Below are 20,725 nucleotides of genomic sequence, written 5' to 3' on the forward strand. Positions count from 1 at the left end.
ATTCTTGGTTTCTAACATCTTTTTTTACGGTGCGGAGAGTATGGCGATAAAAATCTTGCTGTGAAGAGAAGAAACCACCAACCAGTACCACCAGCGGAGTGCGGTTCCACCATATTTTTCGGGAAGAGACGGGGAGTTGTATATATAGGGAGATAAATAGTAAGCGAGGGAGAGAAAATGAAATGTAGATGCTGGAATTCTTTTAAACCACTAACATTTAGTAGCTATACCTCTGCTCTGTATGAGTAGAAGTAGAAAAGTACAAAGAAAATCTTATGTTTATCCTGCTTCTTGCTTGCATACGTTACGGCAAAAAAAAAAAGAGAAGAATCTAGCACTCGACCGCTCTATCACCCAAAACTTCATACGGCTACGTCCAGTCTTGCCGAATAAGAACATGTCAGCGCTTGTCAAGCCGTTATACGTTGTGATATTTCGTTATGTTGCAACGAGCATATCTCACCAAGCTCTCCGAAGTTGGCGCATGACTAATGAATAAAACACTTCCACTATGAATGCTCGACAGCCCTATTTAAGGGGTTCCTTTGTGTACAAATCAACAAAAAGAATGAAAAAGCATTGCGATTTCTGAGTACCTTGCCAGTTTTGCAATGCTACGTTCCTGGACGACACCTGGGATCTTTAAACAAAAGAAGTCATTCCCACACATTTAAGTAGACGCCGATTATAGTCGGTCTCTGTGTCTGATACGCCTGATAATACATTGCGATGCCTCCTCGCTCCCTTACTCCCCAAAAGACAACTGATGCGCGTAGCTCCTTCACACGCTTCGCCTAGGTCAGTTACTCATTATTCAGGGCTGGAGCCTTTGTAACACGTTTCTCGATCAGCATCAATCTTTCATATGCATTGGCACAACTGAGCACTACTGAAGAGTTTCGAATTCGAAAATGCTGATGTCCTATAGCCCAACGGAACCTCTCATTATCATTAGTGCAACGTATGCCCACAGCGCCGAGGGTCCGTTAAAACGCCGCGCTGCCCATTGCTCCTTCATAACCAATCGGACTTTATTTCTTGCCTTTCACAGCCAATGGGTATTGATGTACTGGATTTTCTCGTAAGATCAAAGATAAAAGTGATTCGCCGTTCATTCTGTGTTTTATTTGGGATTATGGATATTTTTGTGCATCAAAGTAGCTTCAAAACATTTTTGAACTGCACGGAAAGTGAATTATATTCCTTCACAATGTTGTTGAAAGTGGCTTTCTAATAAATATGGCTTGAAGCGTACGCTCTTTATGACGCACCTACACGTGGAAATATAGCCATCGCCAGAACACACTGCTTGTGACATATTGGCTCAGCGCAGTATCCACCAAGCTTACCCTTGTTTTACCGTAGGTTCATTGATTTACTTCAATTTAAGCTCTTTCATACTTGGAGCTAAGTACTTGCCCAGGTAGTGAAGCGCAGATGCTTCGTCCATATTACGTTAATGTGCTTTCTGCAGTTGTTGGAATTTGACAAGCCACATCATTTTGAGCTTGTTGAAATAAAACAACCAAGGAGCCGATCGTTACAGTCAACAGCAAACATGGGGTCTTATTCGGCGCTTGGGAACACACAATTTTCGGAAAACCTTCGCGGTGTCGTCTTTCCTCTAGCCTATTGCAACAAACACTGTGGTTAGAATAACGTTATCTTAACTGCGATACCCTGACGACACCTTTTGTTATGACGTCGCTTATGCTGATGTAATACCGCTATGTTTGCACCTCGACGGGTAAAGCAGCATTTAGCGCAGTGTTATATTACGATAGAAGAAACATGCGGCAGAATATTTATGATTCGGCGTCTTGTAAAACATATTCTGGCCTGGAACCCTTCCGCAAAATAGGACATGGTATCCACGTTTTTCGTCCTCCATTTCACCATGTTTTATACTAGCTTTCCCCCGGTTGGATAACTATCTTCTTAGTCTTAATTAGCGCTCATATTTCCTCTTGTTTAGCAGTTACAAGACAAACGTGGAGACCAACTATTTTCTAGAAAGCTCACTTTTGACTTGCAGATCGTGTAATGAATGACTTTGCCACTAGAAGTTCAAGCCGCCTATAATGATCGTGATTGATATAGCCGTAATGACTTCTAGCCCTAAAAATTATTCCTAAACCCCAGCAAAATTGCTATGGCCGAGGTAAAAGCTGTATTTCTGCCGCAATGGATCAAATTTTCACTTTAGATTGCTTTCATTTAACTATGTTTCAGAAGAGGAAAGTGGTTGAAAAACTTTCTATGCAACTCGCAGGAACGTGTTTGCCCCGCCGTCTGCCCTGATGGTGGAGCGAGTTTCCGTGTATCCACATCGTCCACTGTAGCATTAATTATGCAGCGCGTATCCTCAACTTCGTGCTCTATGCTCCGCGATAGTATAGCCAAGCGGGACTAATGAGGCCGCGTGGTAATCTGCAGCGAGCGCATCTCCTCAGGCTCAGGCGAGTGCGCACAGACTCATCACTCAACTCAATTTGCGTCGCGAGGCGGATCCTTTTAATTTAGCACTGATGACTGACCAAGTTTAAAGGGTTCCTGAGAATGATTTCAATGTGGTTTTGTTTGTGTCAGAAATCCACTTTCTAGTTCCCGTAAAGCAAGTCCAAAAATAGTAAGCATATTCGCTCGGGCTGACAAAAGATATCACCCCGACGAGACAGAAATATGTGTTGGCGCGGTGGCTTGCGAGTACGTAGAAGTCCATACGTCGTCCGAGGCGAAGTAGTCATTTCATGGTTGGCCGCCGGAATTCGCTTCTATGTCTGCGAGTTTTGACGGCGGTGGTTCTAACCGCGTTTGTTTACAGCGTCGTAGCTACCATGATTACTTCAGCAAGTAGATAGCACATGGGACTACTACGCTTTTTTTTAAAGGTATCTTCCCACTCCCTCCAAACTTTGAGAAGGAGGTACAGCCTATACCGTGATCGCGGGAGTCGACTTTTTCATGCGCGAGAGCTACCGTGAACGGAAACTTTTACCGTCGGTACAATGCTTCCTGCGCCGGCTAAGTGTATGCTCGCGTATTGATTGGGTTACAGCAAATGCACTACGCTCGGCCGTCCATACAAGTAATCTAGTTGCCTTAGTCGATGTTGCTTATTACGTTATTTTTGCTAAATTATGCTCATAAGTACGAAAAATGACAATATTTTTCAAGAGAGCGAGCAAAATCTCTTTTACTCCCAGCCTCCCACGCTTCGTATGCTTCAGAGGCGTTTACGAACTATCAAAGCTCTTTTACGCTTTTAAAATCGTGTTGGGCAAGGTAATATAGGTAACTGCGGAATTATTACAATATATCTTACTCATTTTATGCCGAAATATTTTTCGGAGGCGAGAATTCCGGTTAATGTGTTACTTGGTGCTAATTGTTCCACTAGATGGCGGCATCGAAATGATGTTTTTTAAGCTCTGCGGGAAAAGTCTATGACTTTGTTAAAAGAAAGTGATTGTACTACGAGAGTTTTTCTCAAACGTCCAAGATTCAAGCTATTTCAAGCGTAAGAGAAGAGTCCTGGGCAACAAACTTTTGTGTCATTTGCTTTGCGACAAATACACCAGATGTCGCTACTTGGCAGCCGGTAAGCCGGAATGCAGAAACTGCAGAGTGCAGTCCTTTAGTTCTCAGCGACAAACGGCCACTGTTGTTTCCGTTAACACGGTAAACGGTAAAGCGCGCTAAGCACACTAGGCAACACGGTTCACTCAGTAGGCCGACTCACCCGCCGCGGTGGCTCAGTGGCTAAGGCGTTGCGCTGCTGAGAACGAGGTCGTGGGCTCGATTCCCGGCCGCAGCGGTCGCTTTTCTGATGGAGGCGAAAAGCAAAAACACCCGTGTGTGCGAGATTTCGGCGCACGTTAAAGATCCCCAGGTGGTCGAAATTAATCCGGAGCACTCCACTACGGTGCACCTCATGGCCTGCGTTGCCTCGGTGCGTTAAACCCAACAATCAATCAGTCAGAAGGCCGACTGCACCAAACCACATTCTCCCGCGATCATGACTTGATGGGAATCAATGAAATAAAACTCTCTGGCTGGAGTTTTCATTACGGGATGCGCATGCTCTCCACCTTGTCGCGACCGGCGCAGTGACAATCAGCCGCGACAGTGTTTGGGCTTCAACTGATTTATTCAGCCAGCGTGAATGCACGTGAGCGTGCGCCTCGTGAGCACGAGCAGTGCCCGGCGATTTCCAAGCGCTGCATGAGGAGCTCCAGTCTTCGTTGTCGGCGCGGCGCTTCCCTTGGCACGGCGATCGTTACAACCTCATAACTGAAACGACGTCGAGGCTACACTCGAAATACAGAGGACGGTGCAAAGAATCCTTTGGAATACAGCAGCCAAGAAAACAAATGAAACTGATGAAACTCTTATACCAGAAACGGGGCTCTGAGTGCACGCACCGAAAAACGTCGTAGCCACTGCACTCCCGGTATCCTTCCGCCAAGAGCAGCTGAGGGTCGAGCCGGGTGTGTAATTGCTTTACACTTCGGCATAATAGAAATATCTGGCACTGCGTACACTGAAACGGACACGAAAGATAATTTTTGAAGATTTTTGGTGTTTTTACGCTTGTAAGAAAATTGCTTAAATCAGCGTCGGAATAGTACGTCACAGATTAGTTCAAGAAACGGCCGCTGCGCTCCGATTGCATCGGCCCCCCAAAAACCCCATTTCAGGGGCCCTTTAATGGAGTACTGACACCAAATTTTGATACCTAAAAAATGATATAATTGGCTTCAGTAGTTTGTACAGATGCCTCACAGAAATGTTTGCAGCGATCCGAGGCCGGAATCACATCTAAAATCGATTTTGATTGTCCAGGCCGCGAGCTTCCACAAATCGGCAGCACTAGCGCAATCGCTTTCGGCGTGACGAAACATTGGCCTACGTGTCTGGCCGGTTCAGGGTGACGTCATATAGTCGCTGCTGTTGTCGGTGGTATTCGTTTAGGCAGGAGACGTGGGCGTAGCTGTGTGAGCAATGCTTGTAAACGTTGCGTGTTCGCCGTCTTTGCTCTTCAGTTCGTTGCCGGCGCATGGTGTTCGGCACTGGTGCCGAAAACGGCGTGGTGCGCGATGTCGACGGGCACCGCGGCGACGCGGCGGTGCGCGTCGCCGAGCTCGCTCAAGTTGTGCTATGGCAAGCTCGCGGAATGCGAAGTACTGCTCGTGGAAGCCTGCCCGAGCAAATCGACGACGACGCCAAGATGCATTATTTTCCACGCGACGACATGCAGCGCTAAACGTGGACTTCGTGGAGTTCGTGCACGCCGGCGGCCGCAAGAACTGTCGCCCAAGCCAGCGGGCTCGGGGTTGCGCGGGTCACCTTGGGTGTTGGGAACTTAGTATCGTGGCGACTATTTGATCGCTGGTATCTGTAAAACTGCGAATGACCATCCCTTACACAACTTTTCACCACACTATCATCCCCTTTTTCGCATATGAAGCTTTATTGTGGCAATAATTTCCGTTTCTGCGATGGGTGACCAAGACATCTGCCGCGGCATGTTTTGATTCTAGCGCGCAGGTGGCGCCATCTTTCGGCCGCTCGCCGCACCGTGGGGCCGACAGTGCTGGGTCGGAGCGCCGAACCTCCGCTGCCGGTCAGCATAGGCTTACCATCGCGGCAAATATCTGAACGCCACTTTTAAATTCAGCGCTGATAACAACTCCTAGCACAATTTTCAACACACTGACAGCTAGTTTCTCGCATGTAGAGCTTCTTTTTCGTGATCAGATTGATTAGAAGAGTGGCGACAAGCTGTTGCTATCACGGTCTGCGCCGGTTCGAGCCGCAGTGATATTAAAAAACGGACGACGGCAAAGACATCGCCGGCCTAATCGCCTGGCCAAATAAAGTTGTTCTGTCTGTCGGGTGGCAGTGACTCATCCGAGTCTGAAGATTCAGACGACATGTCGACTGCGCGGGCGAGTCGCGGACCATGTGCAATCGTAGCAGACAATGCGGCGAACGCATGGAGGAAAGAAAAACGTCCCTGACGTCACGGGTGAGACCGTGACGTAAGGCTTCCCGCTTGCAGGCTGGCCTTCGAACGGCCATTTTCCCGCGCGGCGACCAAATTTGAAATTGGTTGCAATAAATGTGCTATAATTAATTCTGTGTTGGCGGCTGACGGCTTTCGGTTCGATTTTCGTAATTACTGGGCCAATAGGTATTCTTTACAGCATAAAAACTGAAAGCGAGAAATTTCGTGTCAGTACTCCTTTAAGGCACGTGGTAAGCGCGCGGTGAACAGATGACCGCAATGCATTCGACTGTTGTTATCGCGACCTAGTAGGATAAACAAGTGATGTTTTCAGAAGAAGGTAATTCAATATATTATTTGGAGCAAAACAATCTGATCGTTTGTTTTATTACGAACATTAAAGGTTAAAGCAAAAATATAACACTACATTGGTGTGCTTATTAGAACATATAATCGGGAAAATAATAACTATCCCCCATGATCGTACAGGCTGAATTGATGGTTGTTTTTAAATCTTTCATGTATATTGTGAGACTCTGTGACTACGCTCCCAGTACTTTGGGTTATGTTACCGGCGCTTCTCTATGATCACTCACTATCATCAGTTCTAGCCCCGATGGGCTCGGCATCATCATCAGCTGTAAATCATCATCATCACCACTTGGTCCCTTTCTTGGCCCGAGTGTTGGAATAAACGGCCACGCCAACCGTCCTCTCTTACTATTTAGATGAGAAGGTTGCCAGATTGTTCTTTTTGATGATCTCCTCTATGTCTCCTGGGGAGAGTGGCGTTGCTTGGCAGTTATTGTCTACAAAATTGTCATTTAATTTCCAAATGTTGAATACAACTTTCTTTGTGGATATTGGGTCTTCTGCAATAGACTGAATGATTAGAAGAGGAAGGACATCTCCTTTCTATTAAGTTGGCACAGCTGGCGGCGCAAATACATCGGTTCGGGTTCCATATTGGTGCAATTTCTAAAAGAACTCTAACATTATTGGCGACTGGGATATTTCGGAATGTGCACTGAGTTTTATCCCACACCAAAGTAAAGTCAGAGGGTCTGCTTTCTGGTGTTAACATTAGCCCGCCAATCATGGCCAGCCAGGAAATCAATGAGGCACATCATATCTCAGGGAAGCCGACAATTGTGCGAGTACGACTTCGATTGCTCCCACAGAAAAGAAATCATCAATTGTAGGAGGGTGCATCCGTAATAGACAATGTGGTGTGTGTGCAGTGGTGAGTAGACGTGACGGAAAAAGGTGTTGTTTGATGTTTTCGTTCTATGTTTCACGCACGCGAAGTAAAGTTTTCGTTTGAAGTCTAGCGAGCGTCCTGTGCGCTTCTTATTCTTCCTCTTTTCTCTAGTGAAATGCAGTCCTCGGTTCTGCTTACGTATTGTGATAGTGCGGTTTAACGCCCCGACCCGACACATTAGATAAGGCGCACCGTTCTAGAGGGCTCCGGATTTATTATGACCACCTGGGGATCTGTAAGGAGCGTCGAATTCTAGAACACACGGAATGTTTCGCTTTTCGGTTCTATCAGTAAAGCGGCCGCCGTGGTTGGGAACAGAACACACGTCCTTGGGGTCAGCAGCTCAATGCCTTAGCCACTGAATTACGCGGCAGGTGACATTCATCACAGCTTGCAGGTTTAAACCGACTGGAAAAGAGAAAATTACATTCCGTTGCTGCTCTAAAAACGTTCCCATGCGCATATATAAACGGAGATTTATGTAAATAGCAATACCAGTGTTACTGAAATCTATGACTACTTTTGAGCAGACTAACACAGCTAATGCCGCCCATAATGTAACATTTGTAACGCTGGCACTGCGGAACTCTACATGCACTTGACGATAAAATATTTTGTTCACAAAAGTATTGCATTTGAATCAATGCGCACCAGCGGTTCTCGCTATACGTGGTATCACAATGGCGTGATCACCTGTGAATTTTCGCGCCTTCTGAAAGAAACCAAGTGCTGTGCAGAATTATTGACATTTGGGCAAGCTGGTACTGGTTCAGCATCTTTAAAGGCCGCGTAGTATACACAGATACGAGGGAAAGAAGACGAGAGGACGATGCTGCGGTACTGTTGGATCCCGGATCTGGTTTGCGGTATCCTGTTAGATCTTGTTGGTGGTATTGTTAAATCGCGAATATTGTGTGATCTAGGCTACGAAGAGGGCTACTTTCTTAGTGAACATTTTTCAGATTGAACAGACGTACCGCGTGTAAACCGACGTTATGCGGATTTATTGCTTTTTGTAGCTGAGGCACTTGTGAGTGTTCCTTTCTGTTTCGAGCTGAAAGGCGTAAATTTTCAACCCTAGTTATAGCCTATTCCAGCCATTTTTTCTCTGAGCATGTGGTTAGGATTCTGAATTTTACGCGCATGAGTAACCGGCAGACCCAGTAAATTGGTTTGAGGAGCTCCATGGAAGGTGCGTCAACTTTCAATCACACGCAGAAAAAATATAATCTGCTTTCTTAACGTTTATCATCGTTCCCGACGAAGATAATGCTTTTTGGCATACTTCCTGCTTTATTTGTTCTGCTCTTCTGTATAAAATAGGGCGCTATGTGGTATTTCGTGGTTACCACTACTTAATTATCGCACCGGCCGTTGTTTTCGGGTGTGTATGATTGATTGATTGTAGGGTTTAACGCGCCGACGCAGCGCAGGCGATGAGGCGCGCCGCAGTGGAGGCCCCCGGATTAATTTTGACCACCTGGGGATCTTTATCGCGCGCCGAAATCTCGTACACACGGGCGCTTTTTTCTTTTCGCCTCCATCAGAAAAGCGGCAGTCGCGGCCGATAATCGAACCCGCGGCCTCGTGCTCAGCAGCGAAACGCCCTAGCCACTGAGCCAACACGGCGGGTTCGGGTGTGTATGGGCTTGTTAAAAAGAATGCGTAAACCTTGAATGCTATGTAATGATCTGAGGCACTACAAATGCCTTTTGTCTGGAAAGGAAGCAATATCTTTGAAAAGGAAGCAACATGTATGAAAGGAAGCAACAACAGTAACAGGATAGAACAACAAGTTTCACCGCTGATACCTTCGGAAATTTCTGTTAAAATAATTACGGGCTCGGAAACACTACACAGATTCTTTCACAGGTGTTGCGACGAATGAAAAATAAAAACAACCTTGCACAACGGAATAATGAACGTATACATTTCACACACTTTGCATATCTATAGATTCTTGATGGCGCCCAGACATGGCGGTAATTCTGTGATTTGTTCCACTAGAACGAAAGATTCCACTACAGCTTGAGCAATCCTGGGCGTGCGATTAGCGTCTTATAGCTTAATAAGGCATCAAAAGCGTACACCTGGAATGAGACCACAAAAAAGATGCCAAAGAAGCCTGCATAGGTTACGTAATATTTCTTGAACATTCAAATAATAACCATGCATCCTGTTCGTTACACATAAAAGAATTAAAAATGCACAACCGATTACGCGGCGTTACGATTGATTTTGTAACGAAGCCGCAGACCGATCAAAATGAATCACAGATAAGAAGTCTTTTGCATTGTACTGCTCGTTATCTTTTTTTCTTGCTTGATTGTACCAAGTTATTACTGCTTTTGGAATCTATCTTGCGATGCATTGATATCACTTCCGTGTGAACACTTCAACAATTTACGAGTAATAACGCTTGCGCACGCCTCCGCAATGCACTCTATAAGGGCCTGTCAACACACTCAAACTGGGGAAATGAAAGAACGAGAACTTCAAAAATCTGGTATGGGAATTTTGGTGTTGTAACGGATACTTGTGCGCGGATGAGCATGGAAACATACAAAACCATGTGGTCGAAATACACATTTGTCTTGTCAAGCAGACGGGTATTAAACAGCATCTATTTTCTCTTAATTCCTTATGGAATGACTAAAGCAGACTGTGCGACGTGTGTGACATGAGATATCGTATGTACCAGAAATGACTGTGGCCGCACATGGCGCGGAAGCTGCACAAGTAATAGCGACGCTTTTTGTTCGTTGCACGCGCTGATGATTATACATCCTTTTTTTTCATGCGGTCCCCTAATTGCTTTCACCGTTGCGTTAGGTGTTGCCTCATTCTACTAGACTCTGTGAAGCAAAGCACGCTCTTTGAGGCACACAGCGTTGCCATATTCGTTGTCATTAGTATTCCAGCTTGGTTTGCCTTTACGTTGTCGTTGTTAGTGCGGTGTTAATTTAGAGCCCGCCCGGCACTGCCGTGGAAAGTTGTGTAATTACCTAAAAGCAAGAATTGGCGCCTTCTTGCGACGTTTTCTCGTGACGCAACCACCCATCTTTCTTTCCGGCACCCTGGTTGTGTTAGTTAAGCTGTCATGCTAATTATTCCTAACTAAAAGGACTACATGGTCGCAATAAATGCGTTCCCGACTGCAAAATAGAGCGCGCCTACTGCCCAGAACAGTTGCAGGAGGATAGAAAGCGTCTTTTCGGATATTTTGTTCTCGCCTAGTTCTCATAAAGTTTGGATCTTACAAAATCAGCTTTCTTGTAACTGCCTCATCCGTGCTGATGAAACTACAACTGCGGATTATTCATGATGTTACATCGCAAAGTTGAGACGGCGCACTTTTCAGAACGCAAAGGTCATGCGGCGGGTGTTGCAAAGTTCCGCGTCCTCCACACAACAGAATATTGTCCCAGTGTGGTATAGGTAGTCCATAATGAATGTTACCTTTCGTAATGGGCCTTTCGCGCCATGGTTATGTTGCAAGAGGACGGAGGATAACAAATAGATTGCATGCGCACCTCAGGTACTTAGAAAGGTGCATACGCGTAAAAAGCACACTCAGCACATTGAAGGCGGCCGAAATGTACTGGGATATGTAATGCTGGGCATCAAAAGAAGTAAGTAATCTCTTGTTTCGATGACGGCGGTCTGAATGCACTTGCGAAATATTTCTGGTGCAAAGAAAAACTTTTTGTAATGACGCAAAACGCCAGGCCGTTAAAAGACTAAGTAGCGCGAGAAAAACACTGGCAAATAAAGTGGCAAGAACACCTTTGGAAAATACCAGTGAACCGCACGTTGTTGCCAGGTTCTCCTGAAGATGCGCTAGTTTTCCTTACGCACTACTTCCTCTCAGTCTGCAATACCTTATCATTCATGTAAGCAAATTGCAGGATTGCTGCATGCCACTTGCGCGCTTTTAAGGCGGAGCATTCAGAGCCCGATGTCGCAGAGGAGGAGGAGGAAAATCTTTATTAAAACAACAGGTGCAGTTGTTAGGGCACCCGCCCGGTGGAGGGGATCCCTAGTCCGGGACCCCCTGGCTACGGCTGGCTGCGCGGGCCCTTTGCACCAGGTCAAGGTGGAGCGTAGGGTCCTTGCTGGTCAACCGCGCCGTCCACTGTTGTATAGAGGGGTTGGGGATTGGGTGCAGGTCCGGTGTCTTTTGGCACTCCCACACCTGATGGTATAGGGTACCGGGAAAGCCGGCGTCGTCGGCAGCGTTTACAGTGAGAGAAAAATCCTGCAACGTAACCTTGTGGTGCACACTGAAACCCCCAAGATGGCAATGCGCTGCCCGAATAGATGGCTAGAAGCGGACAGTTTGACGGCTCACTGGAATCGGAAGGCGGTACAATGACGTCATCGCTAGGGTGTAATGGGAACTAGCCGGTGCCCGCTCTTGATATACATGCGATGAATGAATTGCCGTATATTTGCGCCGGGCGCACTTCCTCATTCACGCTCTCTTATTACACGATTAAAGGGGCCCTGAAAGGCGTTATGAGCACACTAAAGGAACTCGTTAGGTTGGGTGGTCGACGTCGTCTGTGCCAAGTATAACGTTTTCACGTGCAGCGGAAAGAAAGCTCATACGTTCGTTGCAAAGTTTGCTGTCGGGTTCCCACTCTTTCCTGCATGCTTTTAGGCTCCGCCATCTTTCATGGATTCTCCCATGCGCGTCACGAGGGAGCAATCTTGCAATTGGACGGTTTTTCCTCTCAGTTCCAACGAAAAGAAGCGTCGTCTGCTCAGCGTCGACGGGTCGCGGCGGCGCCTTTGGTTAACAGCACTCTTAACACTATCGCGTTCGCCCACAATTTTCTTTTTTTACTCATTTATCACGCTTCTGGTTAAGGCGTGTTAGCTAGGGCGACGCGACGATGACCCGGGGACGGCGACGCCGACTTCCGAGTTGGCAACCGCCATGTCACAGGACGCCAACGTCCACACGAACATGTCGATCGATCGGAAGTCCATGCTGTGTGACTGCCTTGCGGACGGAAGACGCCGACGACGACCGATCGGCCGAACGGTCGTGGGGAATCGATCGAGAAGCAAAAACGGCACCCCGACAACAATAGTGCTGTAATGAATGTGGCTAAGGTGTAATAAACATAGAGGGATTGATGAAGTTCATACAACTCAACACTAGCGCTAATGCAATCCGTATTTCGGGTTACGAAGGTTCGGCCGTTCGCTTTGGCGACAATTCTTTTCCCGGACATGCAAACTGCATATTCGTGTGCGAGCATCAACGCTTGTAGAAAATATAAGCTCAGTTTATAGCAGAAGAGGAGTTACGAAAGGTTTATTAGAAAATAAGGAGTCAGTATCGACCACTGTTTCCGCAGGGCGAAGTCGCAGCCGCAGCCGCAGCCGGAACAGTGATGTTGCCGGACGTTGGCTATTGGAGCGAGGAGTAGAGGGGTGGAGCTCTTTATGAAACATCACTGCGCAACTGTGATCCAAAGCATGTACAGTTAGCCAGCCAGGAATCCTTGCAATAATGCACAAAACATTGATGTGACAGAAAGGGCGGGTCTCAGTGTAATATAAAGGTTATTTTACCGGAATCCCCGGTTATTCTGTGGCGCAGTATACTAATGCCTCGCGCCAGCTCATAAAGCTGCTGGTTCAAGTACCGGCAGGGTGTTGCTTTTTCCATTTTTTTCTGCCTTCTAAGTGGTAGGTTTGGGAATCGTATTGACGAATCCAAAACAAAAATTTTTGGTTGAGCTGTGGAACCACCATATGAAACGTCAGTGCATCGTTTAAGTCATAGGTACATTCGTTGAGTTTTAAACTCGTACTTTGTATATATAAAAAAGGCAATTGTACTTTCACAGGACGAAATACTGATCTGTATATTTCGCAAAATTGATGTCCTTATATAGCATCAAGATAGTTTCCTTTTATCCACTTAAACAAGACACAAGAGAGGATTGGGAAGACGGAGGGGGCGGAAGGGGGAATATAGGGCCGCTGCCGGCAACCAAACCCTCCACATATCGCAACTGCCAGCCCTGAGCACGCAAAAAATGAACGAACAGTCTTTATCGAGATGAAAGGTATCCAGGCCATCAGGATAAAATGCGAGAAAATAATTGTTTTGTGCAATTATATGCACACCAGAACAAAGTGGGAGGCGCGCACGGCCCCAAACTCACACCACTCCTGCGAGATCGCTCATAATATCTATTACGGTTTATTTGCCTACGAGTTGATAAACACAGGGACACGTAGGAGTTTCCGCAAAGTAAGGGGGGATGGAGGGGGGGAAATGGAATGCACGACGCACTCTAAAAACAGTGCTTCTACCGTACCGTGCAACACTTCCGCTGCTTTTTGCTACGAATATAAATCTTTAGAACCGATTGGAATAACAGAATGGAATATTACAACTGCCTCTGTACGCGCGTGCATAGCGTCACCAAAACACAACCAAGCTCGACATTGGGCATCCTTGATTTAAGAGTCCTGGACGGTCCGCGGGCAGTCCGAGGACTGCCTTCACACCTGAAGTCCTATAAGAATGCATGGGAAAATCGAGCGCCGGATCGTGTCTTGCGCAGTCTGCGGACGATCCGGGGCTGATAATCGAGGAGGCCCATTGTCGCCAACGAGCGGTCAAATAAGCAATATACAAAACGACGTCGGTTCGGAGAGCATGAACGTACTCACTCTAACAAATTTTAAGGCGATTCCTTAGTCATTCATTTAGATATTTTATCTTTCGTATTTCCCGCCCCATTCCTTCCATCAGCATTTCCAGCCGTGAGCGGAGTGCAGGATTCATAGGAAAAAGAAAAAACTCCCACCTCCCCTCGCGGGAACCCCTGTGTAGATGCGACGCATAGGCGGAGCGGCGAAGGGAACGCGTTTTATAGCGCGCATAACGTTGAGGGGACTGCGTAAGCTGGTCCCAGTCGATGACGACGTTGGCGTACTTGTAAAGCGGCGTGGACTCTAGGTGTTTGAGCCAAGCGTGGATGTTCCTTCGCCGGAGAACGGCACACCGGTTATATGCGCAGCGCGCCCGAAGGAGAGGAAACCGCGGAAGAGAGAGTACTGCACATGCGTCGGCCTCAGCGCGTCTGCCGCGGCTATGACGCAACGTGCCGCAGCTATGACGCAACACAATCCAACACAATCCACTTTAATCCAATCCAATCCAAATCCAATCCAACCGAATCCAAGCCAAGCCAAGCCAAGCCAAGCCAAGCCAATCCAATCCAATCCAATCCAATTCAATCCAATCAAATCAAATCCAATCCAATGCCCCTCGCGAGAGAGTGTTCGTTATCGGAGAGGAGAGGGGGTGAGCGGCGGAGAGCGGCGGAGAGCGCAGCTCGCGCGGCGAGGAGAATGGCAGAGGGGTGGACAACGCCGACAACAACGACGACGACGCCGGAGGGACAAGGCGAGTGAATCAGATGCTCTGCATCTAAAATGATAAAATATTTGGCTCAATTGGAACGCAGGACGTCAGACGGTCCCGTCGCAGTGCGAGGCTGCGGCGCAGAATATCGCAGTAGCAGACGACGCCGCAACCGAATGTTCTTGCAGACGTCACCGAGAAGCTGGGCGTGACGGTGGGAGGAGGTGAAAGAAACGAGGGTGAATCGCGGCGCGCGTGAAAATGCGATGTTTTGATTTGCATTATTTCCACTAGTACTCAAAGATTTAAGAAAATTTGAAGGAGGTGATTACTAGGAAATTGGTTTACCTGAAAATGTCCACACCCATGGATCGACAAGAGCTCGTTCAGGGCCCATTTAAAGGTGAAGCTTAATCGTCCTCCCATTTAGTGTTCAAATATTTACGGATCATTCTATTTTTTTTCCGGTTTCGACAGATTTCTGCAGAGGTATGGCCAAAAAAGGTGATGAGTGACAAAGTCGTTCATTCATTCATTCATTCATTCATTCATTCATTCAATCTAACAAATATATTCACCGCTTGCCTTATTTGCCAATTATTTCCATTCGCATTTGTTGAATTGATGGTTTAATAGAAATAAGCCTGACATTTATTGTTCGTAAAAAGAAATAAAGAGTGATGTGCTTTTCCGGTAGTCCCAATAGACTTTTGGCCGGTTTATAAAGAAACAGAATGCAAATATTGCTAATATGTTTGGGTTTACAGCTGCACAACAATAAAGAGATTAAAAGGGCCACGCACACAAGATGCAGGTTTGGTTCATTCGAAAGATTGCTTCGTTAAAATAACACCGACACCTTTTTTAACGCAAACTACGCTCAAATCAGACATATAATTAGGGAAAAAAATGGAGGAAGCTCACACTAACGCCTAACACTTGCTGGTAGCGCAGCTGTGCGCAACCTTCACGACAATCACGACGGTTTAAGTCCGCGATTGCAGCCGATTTGCTCCTTCTTTGCTGCCGCAACGGCGTTCACTCTATCATTGTTGCTACAAGTGGGAGCTTCTCCAATTTTTTTGAAGTGATGATCATTGGACATCACCTTGGTGGGGAGTACGCTATGACGTGTGTCTCTCCTCCGGAGCAAGCGTTGCCAGAATTAGGGTGGACGCTCCAGTATTTCTCGTCCCGTGCAAGGGTTGCCCCGATTACGGGGAACGCGTTTTTTGCCAATGTTGGCCAATATCCCTGAGTGGGTATGCTTGGCTTGACAAACCTGCGCCGGGGACGCTGGGTGGTCATGTCGAGGCACAGGCACACGAGCGCTCGGCATTTTCGTGGTTTTTTAAACTGCCGGGCGGTTCTCAATCACGGTCAATTTCCCAAAGTGGGCATGCTTGTCCTAACGAGCGTGCGTAGGAGACGCTGGGCGGTCGTCGCGAGGCACCACACACGAGAGCTAGGCATTTTCTTGGTTTTGTTAACGGCCGGGTGGTCGCCGCAATGCCCGCTCTCACGTGCGAGAGCTCATGTGCACTCGCTCGGCAATTTCTTGGTATTTTTAACTGCGGAGCGAAAAATTACGGTTTGCTAAAAGGCTTCGCTGTTAAAAGTTCATTCGGTACAAATTTCTTACTAAAACATTGCAACGTTTTTAGGTGTGCCAAATGTGAAAGTACATTTTCGTTTATGTCAACGCTATTATCAAGACTTAAGCTTATTCGGGACTTCATTTTGTTATAAGCTTTTATTTCATGACATTTAATACCTACAGTTAAGTGTTAGGCTTCTAAGCAGCCTTGATTCCGGTAAGAAATAACCATGAAAGTTCGCTTGTTGCTCGAAGCAATAAACCGCTTAGAGATGCGGGAGGAATTTGTTAAGGCGATGTCAACTTAGTAAAGAAAAGTACCAGAAATACTGAAAAAAAGCGCCCGGAGGCAATTCCATTGAAACATCGTGGGTGCATTGGTTCGCAGCATATCATTTACTATTTGGTTCCACAGCTGGGCGTATGTATCTTTCCAGCCTACGCAGAAAAAGGGTGGCTTTCGGTAAAATTAACTTTTTCCTGGAACGAATTTTGTTCAAACCGAAAAACAAATCTACCTCTGTGATCTGACGAGTGACGGTGCGGTACGCTCGCATTTCAACGGCACATGTTTACTCAAGATTGTGGTTTCTTATGAGGTTGCATGGTCATACCTAAATCAGAGCTATGTATTGGGAAAAGAAATCGGAAACCGCTCCGTATGACGACTCTTGCTGAATACGTAGCCTTTGCGGAAATATGTTGCGCAGAAACAACCCCGTTTCGACAGTCATATTTACTACGGGTATGATATTTCAATTCTGCTGCCGAAGATCGAGTTTTTGTGCGGGTTTGGACCTATTGGGCGAGTCGTTAACCTCATTGTGGTTTTTTGGTTGCACGTGAAACAGCTGAAATGATGGGAAATTATACATTGTTCATGCGGAGTGTTCAGCCCAACTTTATTTTAGGGGATCGATTTTATTGGAGAGTAAATAGAGTTACGACTAGTTGCGCAGAGTAAGTGGTTAACTTTCACTCCTTTTCATGTAGAAGAATTTTTTCACGCAAAGCGCAGCGATGGCATCCTTTCATATTATGAAGTGGCCTTGGCTATGGAGTACCCATCTTATCTTCATCCTGTTCAAAAAAAGGTACGTATTGGTTTTTTCGTCCTGTAAAGGACGGTGCTGTACTTCACAATGAAAACAGGAGTAATCCTGATACGTACCGCGTGACAGGAGAGCGAGACGGCAGGTGCTTAGAACAGATGCACGCCAACTACGGAGTGCTCTGATGGAGAGCAGCTGTTCTGCCTGTCTGAACAGTTCACTGCAGAAAACGAAGCATTAAAAGTGAATAAAGAGACGTAAATGCGATGTAGCAGAAAAGATGTCATTGATAATCGCTTGGCTTTCGTCTTCAAACTGCGGAAGCAGGCTTAAGTACACGAGGAAATATCACTCGGTTCTCACCTTCAGGTAGCATACGTAGGCCAACGTCGTGGTTCTCCCGGCAGACGATTTCGGTGGCGGGCGCGTTAAGAAGGGGGAGGGAACACCGGGGCGAACGGTCTCCCGCAACGTGGTTTCTCCTGTCGAACTCGTGAATCGGGACACCAGGCATCGTAAGGCGATTCAGAACAGATGCGTGCGAAAATGAGCGGAGATTCCCTCCTAGGGAAGTTCTCACGGGATGCGAACGTGGCCTACTTACGCTATCACGTTCAGCCTCTTCCAAATTTTAAGTTTCATCTTATCACCATCCTCTGTGCATAAGTTAGCCAAAAAAGTTTGAGCTTTCTACTTGTTTTTACAATTATTTATCAAAAAACATCTTCCAGTCAATACATACAGTTGTACGAGCTACCGAATGCTCATTTTTATAAAATACACAAAGTTCAAGTCACCATGTCTCTCTTACAAAACCTAAGTACGATGAACAGGTTATTATTTCAGAAGCCATTTTGTTTTTCAAAGCAGTGCATCCCATGTGACCTTGCATAAAAGTTAATAACTTTCGCATTTGAACAAAACAAATGCTCAGAACATATAATACAGATAGTGGGCCCACTAGCTTGTCTGAAAGAAATCACAAGTGACAATTCAAGAATGAGACGATCGGCCCACCTATCAGCGCGCTACCTTCCGCTATACAAAAAATAAACAGATATACAAATGGTTTTACTAATTTTACCTTTTAGCCAAGGCACTTCGGCGAAATCGCCCAGATCAGCCTTACGCAGAAAAACGGGAAACGAGAAAGGAGTTGGCGAGAGGCGGAGAATGAAAGGAGCTTTCTTCTTCGCAGCCCACGAGGTACCTCTTCTAGGATCTCTCGGGAAGCGATAGCAGTATGCCGATGCTGGCACCGATCGCCATTCGTCTAAGCCGGCCCAGTGTCGAGCAGAAAAGGCAGCGAGGCCGATGTAGGCCGCACGCGAAGAGGAAATAGGCGACAGAGGTCCTCCGTGTTCTCGCCCAGGAGCCGATTACAAAGGCGGGCTCCGGGAGGCCTCCTTACTGGGCACCCTGTTGCTGACAGCCCTTGCAACTTGCCCAAAGAAGGAGGAAAGAGTTCTTTTCAGAACCAACGTTATCGATAGAGGAACCTGCGGGGAAACACCGGCACAAAGAGCCGTAGGCAGTGACGTGATGGTGCTAAGGCTACAATTAATTTTATGTCGTCGGTATAAGGGGCAGGTATGAACCCTTTTCGTGGAGTTAGTTTATTTCCACTTTCGCCCTTCTTCTTCCTTACCCGCCGCGGTGACTAAGTACCTAAGACGTTGCGCTGCTGAACACGAGGTCGCGGGTTCGATTCCCGGCCGTGGTGGCCGCTTTTCTGATGGAGGCGAAGAGAAAAAACGCCCGTGTGTACGAGATTTCGGCCCACGTTAAAGATCCACAGGTGGTCAATATTAACCCGTAGCTCTCCACTACGGCGCGCCTGATCGCCTCTGTTGCGTCGGCACGTAAAAGCCTACAATCAAATCAAATCAAATCCAATTCTTCTTCATTCATGGGAATTCAAACCAGGGTACTCCGGCTTCTGGTTAATCCCCCATTAATCCCTCGTTGGTCGTTTTTCCGTCTTCCTTATCTATAATGGTTACGATTGTGAAGAACAGAAACGTGAGCAAGCTTGTAAAAGGTGCGCATAAAACAAAAATTTATGAATAATAAATTGACGGCGCAAGCTCGGAAACTACGTAAATATTTGTATGTAGAATTGGTTGTTTCGCAGATAACAGCAAATTTTAAGCTTTCTTTTGGCCTGTTGCGAGAAGAATAACTGTTATAAACTGAACTGAACTACAGGTTCTGAACTACAAAATTACCAGCTTCATAATACAAGTGTAAAAAATGTAAAAACATCTACCCTTTCTTGGTAAACTTGTGGCTCTTACACGCGTGAAAGGTTGCTAAATTTGCTGGCCGTTGGGCCAAAGGGGTATTGTAGTTTGAAGTAAATTCAATTCAGGACGACTCAGCGAGCTATGGAACGGAAGGTGTTAGGTGTAACGTTAAGAAACAAGAGAACCAGGTGGGTCAGGGAACAAACGTGCGTTAAGGACTAATTATTAGAAATTAAGAAGAAGAAATAGGTGTGAGCAGTGCATGTAATGCGAAGGCAAGATAATCGTTGGTCATTAAGGGTAATAGAGTAGATTCCTAAATAAGTCAAGCGTAGTAGGGGGCGGCAGAAAGTTAGATAGGCAGATGAGATCAAGAAGTTTGCGGGGAACCAGCCGGGGTGGCTCAGTGGCTAAGGCGTTGCGCTGCTGAGCACGAGGTCGCGGGTTCGATTCCCGACCGCGGCGACCACTTTCCTGATGGAGGCGAAAAGCACAAATGCCCGTGTGCGCGATATTTCGGCGCAAGTTAAAAATCTCCAGGTGGTCAAAATTAATCCGGAGCCCTCCACTACGGCGGACCTCATCGCCTGCGTCAAGTCGGCGCGTTAAACTCTAAAAAATCAACTAATCAAGTTTGCGGGGATATATTGGCCGCGTTTAGTACACAACCGGAATAATTCGAGATCCACGGGAGAGGCCTTTGCCCAGCAGCGACCGTAGACAGGCCGATGAACGATGATTATGATGAAGATGATGGTGATTGTGAAGTTTGAAGGATAAAAAATAACAGAAAAACTGTCTGTGTTTTTTCGTTATCGTTTTAACTGGTTTTGCCTGGTTTTGCTAACAGTTGATAACCACACTCAAGGTAGCATATAAAAGCTTCCTGTAGTTGATGCAGGTGTCTTGAGGAAGATAGCAAGAAGAGATGCGGCTTGCGAGTAGACAAGGATGTAATGGGAGGGAAACGTTCTCGCTGACGTCTAAAACAACCTCGCTAGGCACAACGCGATGAGCAGAAGACATAATTGGCACTCGCACAGTCAGTAATAAACGCAGGCCCAATGAAAGATGAATACGAGGCGTCGAGAAGCCTGCACAAACTGCAATCGCATCAAGGTTCTGAATCTCTTTCTAAACATCTCTCTCTCGATGCATTTTTG

The sequence above is a fragment of the Haemaphysalis longicornis genome, unplaced genomic scaffold (assembly GCF_048455015.1).
Source record: "Haemaphysalis longicornis isolate Haplotype H1 unplaced genomic scaffold, Haemaphysalis longicornis Haplotype H1 scaffold_9, whole genome shotgun sequence".
NCBI classification, from domain to species: domain Eukaryota; kingdom Metazoa; phylum Arthropoda; class Arachnida; order Ixodida; family Ixodidae; genus Haemaphysalis; species Haemaphysalis longicornis.